The sequence below is a fragment of the Triticum urartu genome, chromosome 3 (genome assembly GCF_003073215.2).
Source record: "Triticum urartu cultivar G1812 chromosome 3, Tu2.1, whole genome shotgun sequence".
Classification (NCBI taxonomy): Eukaryota; Viridiplantae; Streptophyta; class Magnoliopsida; order Poales; family Poaceae; genus Triticum; species Triticum urartu.
Window position 1 is genome coordinate 305,631,509 of NC_053024.1, and position 14,515 is coordinate 305,646,023.

Sequence of the window (14,515 nt, forward strand, 5' to 3'; positions counted from 1 at the left end):
AAGGGTTTCCCAGCCGCGATATCCCCGGCTTGACGCAGCTCCTCCTTTTTCGCTCTCATCGCAGAGCGGGTGTCTTTGGTCGCCATCGTGGCCTTTTCCAGGTCCGTCACCTTCGCCCGGTTTTCTTCTTCAAGAAGCTGGCAATGGTCGGTAGTATCTTTTAACTTTACAGCCATCTTGCCATTTTCTCTGTGCTCTCACAATGTGCGGCCTGTTCGGCCCTTAACTCTTCGGCCGCTTGCAAAGCAGCCGCACTGCTACTCCTTGCTTGCTCCTTGGCTCGGGCAAGCTCCGCCCGAAGGGTCTCCACGGTGGCCGCTCCATCTGCAGTCACAACATATTAAAGATACTGGCATCATGCTCCTCTTATTATGTGACGATCACCAGAAAGGCCACTCACCCTGTGCCTCGTCAAGCCGCTCGTTGACAAGCACGATGTCGGCATCTACCGCATCCAGCTACCGCTTTAGTTCGGCATACCCATTAGTCCGGCTAGCCACCGGAGCCTCCATCACCTACACATAAAGGCAGTATGGTTATTACCTGGGACTATGATCCTTTGTTTGCCACCGTTTTCGACGAAAACCAGAGTCTCAGGGGCTACTATCTACACAGGGCACATCTAAAAATGTGCGGTACTTCCAAAAATATACATCATTTCACGTACCTCAAAACCCGTCAGTAGACTCATAAAGGCTTCATGCTGCCTGCTTTCGGCGGACGAAATCCTTTCAATCACCGTACCCATCAATGTGCGGTGCTCTTCTGAGGTAGCCGCCTTCTCCAGCAGATCCCTCCGTACATCCGACCGCACATCAGATCATGTCGGACTCTTTTGATTGCTCTCTTCGAGAGCCGGATACTGAGGACTTCGGGCGGCCATAGGATTACCTTCTGGCCTTGCCGGATCAGGAGAAGCCCTCTGCGATGACACCTCAGGGTCACCCGCTTCGTAAGGCGGTGTGGCAGGGGGAGGCGTTTCGCTCTCCATCATCTCCAGAAGAAGATCGCCCGAAGATGAGCTCAGCTGAGAAGGGCTTAGATCCGAACTGCAAGATAAATACTTCGGTTATTTTCCTCAGAAGTAAGGTAGGATATCTTCACTATTAAATACCTTTTGATTACTTACAGCTCGTTAGAGGGCTGATCCCCGCGCGAACATTGTGCGGCAAGAACACCCTCCGTGGCAGGACCCTTTGGCGGAGATTTCTTCTCCCGTTTGGAAGCCTTGATCTCCGAATCTTCGGAGGTAGTCCTCTTCCTTCCCCGGGGAGAGAGAATGTCAGATTCTTCCCCTCGGTTATCCTCCCTCGCGGAGGCGCTCATTCCCTCGGTTGGAATAGGTAGCGATGGAGGCCCGCTTTCGCCCTCTTTATTCTCCCCTTCGTTTTCCTTTGAGGGCACCGGACAAGGTGCTGGCTCGAGCATCTTTTCCAGCACCAGATTGTCCAAGCCTTCGGGAAGGGGGGCCGAACACTGGATGATCTTCGCCTTTGTTATCCAGTCCTGGTCAAAGAGTGATTCTTCATAATGATGTCATGATAAATAAAAGGATGGTGTGTTCGTCCATGGGATTACTTACTTCGGCGATGGTGCGGTCGCTGCTCAGGCCCACGTCCTCGGTAGTGTCTGGACACTCTATTTGTGGTTCGAAGAACGATTTTTACATCTCCTCGTGCGTCATGCAAAGGAAATTCTGAATGGTGCGCGGTCCTTCTGGGTTGAATTCCCACATGCGGAGGGGCTGGCATTATCAAGGCTGGACTCGACGAACCAGCATGACTTGCATTACCATAACCAGACTGAAATCTCCCTCGAAGAGATCTCGGATACGGCTCTGCAGTATTGGCACGTCCTTGGCTGGACCCCAGCTCAGTCCCCTGCTGATCCATGACATCAGTTGTGGTGGAGGGCCCGAGCGAAAGGTTGGGGCAGCTACCCACTTGGCACTTCGGGGAGCTGTGATGTAAAACCACTCCCGTTGCCACAATCCGGACACCTATGGAAAGGAACCCTTTGGCCATGGAGCATCAGCAATTTTGCTTATTAAAGCACCTCCGCATGCTGCATACTGTCCCTCGACCATCTTCGGCTTCACATCGAAGGTCTTGAGCCACAAGCCGAAGTGAGGGGTAATGCGGAGGAAGGCCTCACAAACGATAATAAATGACGAGATGTGAAGAAGGGAGTCCGGGGCCAGATCGTGAAAATCCAGCCCGTAATAGAACATAAGACCCCTGACAAAGGGATCCAGAGCGAGGCTGTAACGCCCACGATGCGGCTATATCTCCCATGTGTCGAAGCACGACTTAGAGGCATAACCACATTGTTAGCAATGTCGCAAGTGAGGTAATCTTCACAACAACCCATGTAATGAATAACGAAAAGAGGTACATAGTTGGCTTACACTCACCACATCACACAATAGCACAAATATCATTACATTCATCCAGTTACACTCAAGGTCCGACTACGGAACCAAAATAAAGAACAACCCCTAATGCGACAAAGTCCCCGATCGCCCCAACTGGGCACCACTACTGACCGTCTGGAAAGGAAACGTAGTATCGTCCTGAGTCATCATCGAACTCCCACTTGAGCTTAGTCGAATCACCTGGAGCGGTATCATCGGTCCCTGCATCTGGTTTTGGAAGGAATCTGTGAGTCACGGGGACTCAGCAATCTCACACCCTCGCGATCAAGACTATTTAAGCTTATAGGAAGGGTAAAATATGAGGTGCAGCTGCAGCGCGACTAGCATATATGGTGGCTAACATACACAAATGAGAGGGAGAAGAGAAGGCAAAGGCATGATCGAGAAACAATGATCAAGAGATGATCCTAGAACAACCTACATACAAGAATAACACGAGACCGCGTTCTCTTCCCGGACTCTGCCGAAAAGAGACCATCACGGCCACACACTCTGTTGATTCATTTTAATTAAGTTAAGTTTTAGGTTTTCTACAACCGGACATTAACAAATTCCCATCTGCCCATAACCGCGGGCACGACTTTCGAAAGTTCAAATCCCTGTAGGGGTGTCCAAACTTAGCCCATCACAAGCTCTCACGGTCAACGAAGGATATTCCTTCTCCCAAGACAATCACTCGAAATCCCAGTTACAAGACATCTCGACAATGGTAAAACAAGTCCAGCAAAACCGCCCGAATGTGCCGACAAATCCCGATAGGAGCTGCACATATCACGTTCTCAGGGCACACTCAGATGAGACTAGATACGAGTAAAACCAACCCTCAAGTTTCCCTGAGGTGGCCCCGCAGATAGCTCAGTTTGGACCAACACTCAGAGGAGCACTGGCCTGGGGGGTTTAAATAAAGATGACCCTCGGGCTCCGGAAACCCAAGGGAAAAGGGACTAGGTGGTGAATGCTAAAACCAAGTTTGGGCCTTGCTGGAGGAGTTTTATTCAAGGCAAACTGTCAAGGGGTTCCCATTATAACCCAACCGTGTAAGGAACGCAAAATCAAGGAACATAACACCGGTATGACGGATACTAGGGTGGCAAGGGTGGAACAAAACACCAGGCATAAGGCCGAGCCTTCCACCCTTTACCAAGTATATAGATGCATTAAAAATAGACAAGATATAATAATGATATCCCAACAATAAACATGTTCCAACAAGGAACAAACTCCAATCTTCACCTGCAACTAGGAACGCTATAAGAGGGGCTGAGCAAAGCGGTAACATAGCCAAACAACGGTTTGCTAGGACAAGGTGGGTTAGAGGTTTGACATAGCAATATGGGAGGCATGATAAGCAAGTGGTAGGTATCGTAGCATAGGCATAGCAATAGAGCGAGCATCTAGCAAGCAAAGATAGAAGTGATTTCGAGGGTATGGTCATCTTGCCCACAAAGTTCTCCGAGTTGATGTTAGCTTGATCCTCGTAAGCGTACTCAACGGGCTCCTCGATCACGTACTCGTCTCCCGGCTCTACCCAAGCAAGAACAAAAAGCAAAGGGAGACACAATCAACCACGTGCAATGCATAAGCAACATGATGCAAGATATGGCATGATATGCGGGATGTGATATGCGATGCATATGCATGTTTCGGAAAAGAATGATTGAACCTGGCCTCAACATGGAAAACCAATAGTGCCACTGGAAAGGGGAGTTGATTTCGGTCGAAGTCAATATAAAGATCACTGGAATCAGATGCACGGCTTGGAAAAGACAAGCAAAACAAATATGGCACCGATCTGCGATTAACAACACGAGGCCACCTAAATGCATCAAGAACAACAAGCTAATGCACTCTAACATAGCAAAAAAATACATGGTAGGGATCCGCTCAAGATGCTTGACAAAAGATGAACACTGAGCTAAGGCTAATTCACTCAATAGCAGGTTCAAACAAGCATGGCAAAAGAGCAAAAGATATCAGGTTACAGACTTAGTGAAAATAACGACATGTCAGGAATTTAACATCAGGAAGCAATGTTTAGAGCACGGTAACAACATGCTACAGGAACATATCATGGAAAAGCAAGGCATTGCATGATGCTACTCAAAGCATACAACAAAAGTCCCTTACTGACCAAAAGCCAAAAGGGATCAGAAAATACAATGGTAACCATGTGAACATAGCAATTATCATTAACAGATTCAGACTTAGCAGAAAACTGGAACATGGCAAAACAGATATTGAGTAGGCATGTTTACGAGCTCGATGCACTCAACACAAGGCATTACATGACAAACTAAGCAAACACCCAGCAAGTAGACATGGCACAGAAGCTAGACATGGCAAGAACAACATCATAGCATGCATGGATCAACTACAACAAGCTTAGCAAAAATGCTTAACATGTAAACATTGTGCTAGGAACATTTTATAGCAAAAGTAGAGCTCGAGTGACTCAAGCTAGAGTGCTCCATAACTACAAACAAAGGCATGGATGGATAGAGCACAACAATATCCTCAAAACATCCTTTCTGATCATGCTCAAAAGAGGCACGGATCACTCGGTAGCAACAAGAACACATGGCATAAAAATAATGACAGGGCAAAGACATAGAATATTTCAAAGTCCCTGAAATCAGCAACATCAAGAGGGCTACTTTGCATGCTTGTGCTAGTCACCACAGAGATCACAAAAATACATGGCATACACCCCTGTAAAGATGGCATGACATACATCAAAACTCATGTAGGGCTCAAGTTCATAGGAGGCACACATCAATCATAGCAAAAATGACAAATGACCAATTACTGGTATGAATCTGTCACTAACAGAAACTAGCACTCTTCCAACAGCATTTAGGGCATCAAGATGAGCTAGAATGAACATGATGCAATGAGATGAAATGAATTACTCGTCGAGACGAACAAATCAATATGCTACACGCCCAAAACGGAGCCACAGTTGTAGAGTTATGGCATGATGAAGTAGGCATAAAATATTAGGGTTAGGGGGCAAAAGTCAACCCGAGATCCGGATCTGGATCGGTTACTGTAGCAGTCGGTGCACGCGAACCGAGGGCAGTGGCGGGAGCTCGCTGGAAACGGAGAAGAGGCGGCGGTTGGCGGCGCTCTCCGGGGATCTGAGGGCGGCGAGGGGCGCTTGGAGGCGGCGACGTCTGGCGTCGGTCGCCGGCGCACGTCCACGGCGGCGCGAGGCAGAGATCCGGGCGGCGAGGGGCGGCTCTGGCGCGGGGGCGGCTAGCGGAGCTCTCTGGTGGCGAGGATCAGGCGAAAGGCGGCGGTGGGTGCAAGGAGGAAGAAGCGGATGTGGGCGGCGCGCGGCTTCGGCCCGGTCGGCGGCGGGGAGGGCCGGCGCTGGGCCTGGCGGGCCCGCGCGGCGGCGGCGAAGTGGGGCTCGCCCGCGGGACACGTGTCACGCGCTGGTTCGTCCGGCGGAGCGGGCAGACATGTCCAGCCGTCCGGATTTTGTCTGGCGTCGCGTGGAAAGGGAGGGGTCTAGGGTTTCGTACGGATTTTGATGGGGAGGCACATATATATAGGCATAGGGAGCTAGGAGGCTCCAAATTGAGCACGGTTTGCGGCCACGCGATCGTGATCGAACGATCTAGATGATGGAGGAGGTTTTGGTGGGTTTTGGGCCACTTTGGAGGCGTGTTGGGTTGCAACACACACGAGGCCTTTTCTGTCCCTCGGTTAACCGTTGGAGTATCAAACGAAGTCCAAATGGCACGAAACTTGACAGGCGGTCTACCGGTAGTAAACCAAGGCTGCTTGGCAAGTCTCAGGCCAATCCAAAAATGTTTAACACCTGCACATGAAAAGAGGTAGAAAGGGACACCGGAGGACATAGGAGCGCCGGAATGCAAAATGGACAACGGGGAAAATGCTCGGGTGCATGAGACGAACATGTATGCAAATGCGATGCACGTGATGACATGATATGAGATGCATGACAATGAAAAAACAACACGATGAAAAAAACCCGACAACGAGGAAATAACATAACTTAGTGCCGGAAATGGCAAGAGTTGGAATACAAATATGGCATGTTACATACGGGGTGTTACAACACTCCACCACTACGAAAGGATCTCGTCCCGAGATCTAGGACTGGAAAAACTCCGGGTACTCAGAACGGAGGTGATCCTCGCGTTCCCAGGTGGCTTCACGGTTGGAATGATGTGACCACTTGACTTTGAGGAATTTGATAGACTTGCTGCGAGTCTTGCGCTCAGTTTCTTCAAGAATAGCAATGGGGTGCTCATGATAAGACAAGTCTTCCTGGAGACCAATCTCTACAAAGTTGATGGTGTGGCCAGGAGTCTTGAAACACTTGCAGAGCTAAGATACGTGAAACACGTCGTGCACATTTGCAAAGTTGGATGGAAGCTCAAGTTGATAGGCGAGATCGCCTCTTTTGCCAATGATCTTGAATGGGCCCACGTATCTAGGGGCAAGCTTCCTTTGACACCGAAGTGGCGAGTACCTTTCATTGGAGAGACGCGGAGGTAAACATGGTCTCTAATCTCGAAAGCCAAGTCACAATGCTTGCTATCATAGTAACTCTTCTAGCATGACTACGCGGCTTTGAGATTATCACGAATGACTTTGCACATTTCTTCAGCCTCTGTGATCAAGTCATTGCCAAGAAGTTGACGATCACCCGTCTGTTAAGAGGAGTACGACACTTCTTGCCATACAGAATCTCGAATGGGGCCTTGCCCAAACTCGCTTGGAAGCTGTTGTTGTAGGAGAACTCGTCATATGGAAGACAATCTTCCCACTTCATACCGAAAGAAATGACACATGCCCTGAGCATATCTTCAAGAATTTGATTAACCCGCTCGACTTGGCCACTGGTTTGAGGATGAAAGGCTGTGCTGAAGTGAATGTTGGTGCCCATGCCCTTCTGAAAAGAATCCCAGAACTTGGATGTGAAGATGCTGCCACGATCTGAAGATATCAACTGCGGAATGCCATGGAAGGAGACAATCCTGGAGGTATGTAGCTCTGCCAGCTGAGCTGCTGTGATAGATTCTTTGATAGTAAGGAAATGAGCCACTTTAGTGAGCTTGTCGATGACAACGAAGATAGCATCATTGCCACGCTTGGACTTTGGAAATCCAGTCACGAAGTCCATCTCCACATGGCCAAACTTCCATTCTGGAATGGCAAGAGGTTGGAGGAGACTAGCTGGTCGTTGGTGTTCTGCTTTCACTCTTCTGCAGACATCACATTCATTCACGAACAGAGCAATCTCCCGCGTCATTCGAGTCCACCAATATGACTGCTTGAGGTCCTGGTACATCTTTGTACTTCTAGGGTGAATAGAGAGGAGTGAATTGTGAGCCTCATTCATAATGACTTTACGAAGTCACCCTTAGGCACAACAATGCGATCCTCGAATAATAGAGTATCCTTGCCATCAAGACGATAGCACTTGTACTTGGGTTTACTCTTGGCAATCCCAATTTTCACCTTCACCATAGCATCAAGAAGTTGAGCCTCGCGAATCTGATCTTCCAAAGTAGGACAGACTTGGAGGTTGGCGAGGAAACCTTGAGGAACAACTTGAAGATTGAGTTTGCGGAAAGATTCACAAAGCTCCGGTTGGTAAGGCTCGAGAATCAGACTGTTGCAGTAAGCCTTCCTGCTCAATGCGTCAGCAATTACATTAGCCTTGCCTGCAGTATATTCAAGACTCAGATTATACTCTTGAATCATTTCGACCCAACGAGTCTGCCTGAGGTTGAGGTTTGGCTGAGTGAAGATGTACTTGAGACTCTTGTGATTAGTGAAGATGTCCTCCTTTCTTCCCAATAAGAGATGTCTCCATGTTAAAAGAGCATGGACAACTGCCGCCAACTCGAGGTCATGAGTGGGGTAGTTTTTTCATTGGGCTTTAACTGGCGAGAGGTATAGGGCACAACTTTCTTCTCTTGCATCCACTGCACCAAGACCTTGAAGGGAAGCATCACAGAAGACCTCGAACGGTTTGGATTCATCAGGAGGAGTCAGAAATGGAGTAGTGACTAACTTCTCTTTCAGGGTGTTGAAAGCGATGTCACATTTAGGCGACCAGACATACTTCACATGCTTCGGTAGGAGGTTGGACAGAGGCTTTGTGATCTTTGAGAAGTTCTCAACGAACCTTCGATAATAGCTTGCGAGCCCAAGGAAGCTGCGGAGTTGCTTCATGTTCTGAGGCGGTTCCCAATTCACAATTGCAGACACCTTCTCAGGATTAACCGCTATGCCCTTGGCGGAGATGATATGTCCAAGGTAGAGAACTTCATCGAGCCAAAACTCGCACTTTGAAAACTTCGCATAGAACTGATGTTCTCTGAGTTTGTCCAGAACCAATCTCAAGTGCTTGGCATGATCCTCCTTGTTCTTGGAAAAGACCAAAATGTCATCGAGGTAGACCAAGACGAAGTCATTTGCGTAGGCGTTGAAGATGAAGTTCATCATGCGAGAGAATGTTGGAGGGGCGTTGACGAGGCCGAAAGACATGACGGTGTATTCATATGAACCATAGCTTGTTTTGAATGCTGTCTTGGGGATATCTTCTTCACGAGTGCGAATCTGATGATAGCCCATACGGAGATCAAGCTTGGAGAATACTTGAGCACCTTTGAGTTGTTCAAAAAGCTCGTTGATGTTGGGAAGTGGGTACTTGTTCTTTATGGTCTTCTTATTCAATGGACGGTAGTCGACACAAAGTCGGTCCGTTCCATCCTTCTTCTTGACGAAAAGAACACCACAACCCCATGGAGAAGAACTTGGTCGGATGAGACCCATTCGCTCTTGAATATCGAGTTGTTTCTTTAGCTCCTTCAACTCTCCAGGTCCAAGATTGTAAGGACGTTTGCAAACAAGTTCCGTGCCAGGCTCAAGATCGATGACGAATTCAACTAGCCGGTGCGGAGTCATTCCTGGGAGCTCTTTTGGAAAGACGTCTTGATATTCGCAAACGTTTGGAATCTGAGAAATGGCATCCAGCTCACCCTTCTCATTGAGAGAAAAGAGTCGAATGGTGTTGTCACACCCTAGCAAGTTCATGCATTAGAGTGCTTGCATCATGTTTAATTCTCCCAGAAAGATGAAATGGGGATAACAGAACCCCCAACACCCCCTTAAACCAACTAGGGTTTACTAAAATTGGTTTCAATGAACCCAAAATGCCCTTCACAAAATGTTCATCATTTCTGGATTGGGCTAAAACCCCTGGCAAAAATGGTGCACCCTTTTCTAGGACATTCTGGATTTTTTGAATTAAATCATAAGTATTTGAATTTGGGCATTTAAATACTATAAAATATTTTAAATGCTCAAATAATTCTGGAAATAAGTGTGGGCTGTTGGAAATAATCTAAACAGAGCCTATGATTATTTTCAGGATTTTTGTAAGTGCCTAACTATTTTTAATAAAGCCACAAAGTTACAGAAATAATAGAAAATCAATAAAAACAGAAAACAGAGAGAGAGAGAGAAACCCACCTGGGCCTTCTTACCTGGCGCGCCTGTAGCCCAAATGGCCAGCCCAGCACGGCCAAGTCCATCTGGCTGTGCCAGTCGTCCCCTTCCTTGGGACAGAAGGACGACGGGCGCGTGCCCGACGCGCGCGCACCGCCGAGCGCCACCTCCTGCTTGCCGCTTCGCCGCTGGACAGGCTAGACGGCCTCCACGTCGCACCCTCTACCCCCTGGACACCTCACACTCCTCCCCCGGCTCTCTCCCTCGCTCCCCCGAAGCCATGGCCGACGCAGCCGCCGCCGTCTTGCCGTCGTAGCCATAGCCACCGTCGTCCCCGTGCCGCCCCACCGTGTCCACGAGCTCCGCTGCATCTCCCTCGACCTCCTAGCTGAGCTACGCAATGCCGGAAGCCCTGCAACGTCTTCCTCAACCTCTTCTTCAACCTTCGGGCTCCGAGATTGCCGGCGACCCCGCGCTCGACTCGCTGCCTCCCCTAGCTCTCCGAGGCCACCGCTGCACTCGCCGTGAGCTCCTCTCTCTTCTCCCCATAGACACGTCGCTCGAGCTTCCCCTAACCCCGTTGGCCATCACGGCCGAGAGCCCGGCTCCGCTGGCCGTGTCACCATCGTAGCCACAGACGCGTAAGCTCGAATCCGAGCGCGTCACCGGACTCACCACGTCCACAGGAACCCAACGCACCACCCCACATGCCTCGCCGTGCCCCGTAGCCTCGGGTTCATCTGCACCCGACTCCGGCTGCCGCCAAACTCGTCGCCGGTGTCGTTTCCGGCAACCCCGAGCCCAACTACTGCCACCAAATGCTGCGGCTTACTCCCAGCAATGCGTAGAGCCTCTCCGCCGTGCAAATGGTCGTCTGTGGGCGTTTTTCGAAGCCTCCGCCGCGTCCGGCCTCGCCGGTGGTTAAACGCCGGCGGGTTTGACCCATTGACTTTGACTGGGTGGGCCCAGGTTGACTCCCCTGAGTCCATGACAAGTGGGCCCCCCTCTGCTAATTAACCTAGGTTTAGCTCTAACTAATTTAGTTAGTTTAGGTCACTAACATGCGGGCCCAGGCCCCGCTGACAGTTTAGTTAGTGTTAATTTAACCCTGTTAATTAGATGCTTCACTGACGTGTGGGTCCCAGCCGTCAGGTTTGACCTTGGCTGGCGCCTTTGACTCGCTGATGGCACAGTGACGTAGTGCTGACGCAATTATTTATTTTCTGGATTTATTCTTATATAGGAAATTCCAGAAAATAGCCTAAACTTCTAAAAATCATAGAAAATCAACCATAGTTCCAAATCCCACAAATTACATATAAAAAATGATCATAAAAATTCAATCTTTCCATATGTAATGGTTTCATGCATGAAAAAACACTTTAACCTTGCTGTTTAGGTGAAACAAGCTAATACACTTATAATGCATAAGAACTTAAGCTTCCATTTGAATTTTTGATTCAAATGGACCCATTTCAACTTGTTTGACATTGCATTAGGCATGACACATCATTTGGCCATGTCATAGCATGCATCATATTGTTGCATATTGCCATGTGTTGATTATATTCTGTGTGTTTTTCGTGGTAGGTTCTGCCTCCGAGGATATCTCCGAGTATCCAACTTAAGGGCAGTACCCTACTACCACTCCATCAGGCAAGAAGCCACATTGATCATATCGATACAATCCCATGTTCTCGCCTCTACTCTCATTTACTGCATTAAGACAACAACGTTTCAAACTGCTGTGTGCTACAGTAGTTGAACCCTTATCCTCTGCATGACCTGTCATTGCCACAATAACTAGATGAAACCCACTAGCATGTGTAGGAGTTGATTGAGCCATGTATGTGTTTCCTACCTTGCTATGCCTGCTATGCTTAGAGTTGTGTCAGGTCTGGTTCATCTGGGCGATGGGCTAGAGTGAAATGATTATGTCGGTAATGTGATAGATGTGCTGAACATGATTTGGTAAAGGTATTGATGAGAGGCCATGTAGGAGTACATGGTGGTTTGTTTCATTGAGGCCGTCCCTAAGAACTGAGATCTGTATGTGTGATTTAAGAATCAGCTACTACCATGCATTGGGATCCTTAATTGACCCTCTCGGCTTCTTAATCACCCTAGTACTCTGTCCAGGAGTTGCAATTAGTTTCTGGTGTTTGTAGGTTATGTGTTGGCGGCCGTGCGTAGCGCTGACCCTATGGGTGGGCTATGATGCGGTAGATACACCATGGCACGGTGTATCGAGTCACCCGTTTGGTGTCTCAGGAACCCTGTTCACATCGTTCGGGGCCATATGTGGAAACCTCGGCCGGACTCCCTGCGGATGGAACCTGGATAGGAGATAAACCTGGACTAGAGACTTGAGTGTTTAGGTAGGCCGTGGCCGACACCCTCGTTGGTCTTCCGCTTGAAGGTTGCCAAGTACATGTCATGTAAACGACGGTAAGTGGTGAGAGAGTGTATGCAGAAGTACACCCCTGCAGGGTTAACATCATCTATTCGAATATCCGCGTCCGCGGTAAAGGACTACTTGGTTGTCTATACAGTTCATAAACAAGTTAATGGTTACTACTAAAAGACTCAAGATAAGTGTGAGTACCGAGGATGGCCCTCTCGTAGGATGACGAGGGAGGATCCCCAGTGGAGTATTGTGTTGGTGATTAGTGGACTCGTGTGCGAAAACTATTTTGCTAGTGGTGTCTCGTAGGATAGCTTAGCCAAGAGTCAAAGCTGGCTTGCTACAATAACTCCACCACCTTCTTGAGAATGAGCATGTATAGTAGGTTCTGTTGTAAGACTTGCTGAGTACCTTTGTACTCATGTTTGCTTTGATTACTGTTTTCAGACGACAGCACCGCCCCCTCCGATGGGTTTTATGTAGACCTCGACGTCGATGAGTAACTTTCCACCCAGGTGGTGATCCTGGCCATGGAGGGCCCTATGTAGATAGACAGGCTTCGAGAAGCCTTCTTTCTTTCTAGTGTCTGTACTCAGACTATTTGCTTCCGCATGTGCTTGTATGCTTGTATGACTTGAGTGTCGGGTCATGTGACCCCTACCTGTATGAACATGTTATGTATGGCTCTCTGGAGCCTTTAAATAAAGTACTTGAGTTGTAGAGTTTTGTTGTGATGCCATGTTGTATTTGCACATATCGAGCATATTGTGTGTATGATTGAAATGCTTGGTATGTGTGGGATCCGACAATCTAGTTGTTTATCCTTGGCAGCCTCTCTTATGGGGAAATGTAGTCTAGTGCTCCTTGAGCCATAGTAGTCCGCTATAGCCCGGTTCACCGGAGTCCTGCTAGCCCAGCACTACTGCTCAGGACACTTGACTGGCCGACATGTGTTTCACCTCGTTCCTATGTCTGTCCCTTCGGGGAAATGTCACGCGGTGACTTCCGGAGTCCTGCCTAGCCTGCAATAGCCCGGGTTCCCCGGAGTCCTGTTAGCCCAGTGCTACAGCCCAGATTCACTCGCTGATGACCGACATGCTCGATGTGATTCATGTATGCCTGTCTCCATAGGTCTGTGCCGCTTTGGGTCCACGACTAGCCATGTCGGCCCGGGTTCTCTGTCATATGGATGCTAGCGACACTATCATATACGTGAGCCAAAAGGCGCAAACGGTCCCGGGCCATGGTAAGGCGACACCCGTGGCTATACCGTGCGTGAGGGCGCAATGTGATATGAGGTGTTACCGGCTAGATCGATGTGACTTGGAATCGGGGTCCTGACATGTATTATCACGAGCGGCAAAGACGATTACATCCTCAAACGAATGTGTCAATTGAATCTGTCTGGCATCACAATCAAGATAAGCCTTGTGCTTAGAAACCCAGTCCATTCCGAGAATAAGATCGATATCCGAGTTACCAAGGACCATTGGAGAAGCCAGAAACTTGAAATCACCCATCATGATAGAAATATCCGGGACCATCATGCTAGAACTCAAACGCATAGCTGGAGAAACAACTTGCAATGCTTTAGGTAATTCCTTAGTACCAAAGTTGTGCTCCGATGCAAATGGGAATGACATGAAAGAATGCGATGCACCAGAGTCAAAAAGAACTTTTGCTGGAATATCGTTAACAGGAAGGTTACCCATAATCACATCTGACGAGTCCTCTGCCTAAGCTGCGTTCATCATGTTGACCTTGGCGTGCTTGGGATTATCTTTGACCACTACGGTACTGGCAGATCTCATAGGAGGAGGAGGAAGACGCCTCTGATTGAAGCATTTGTTGGCATAGTGACCCTTCTGCTGACACTTGGTGCACGTGACCTCCGAGAGAGGATGGTGATACAGAGCACTTGATCTTGGAGCATGAGACGAAGTCTTGTTCTGAAAGCCTAGGTTGGTGGGTGGGAAGATCCATTGCCACCTTTGCTCTTCTGCTGATAAGGCTGATGGAACGGAGGAGGAGGACGCAACCAATACTTTTGTTGCTTAGTCACCACTTGAGTTGAGGAAGAAGGAGTTGCATCTCTGACTCGCTTCTTGGAATCATCGCACTTGAGTTGAGCAGTCTCTTGTTTCAGTGCCATGTTGTAAAACTCATCGTACTTCTGAGGCTCA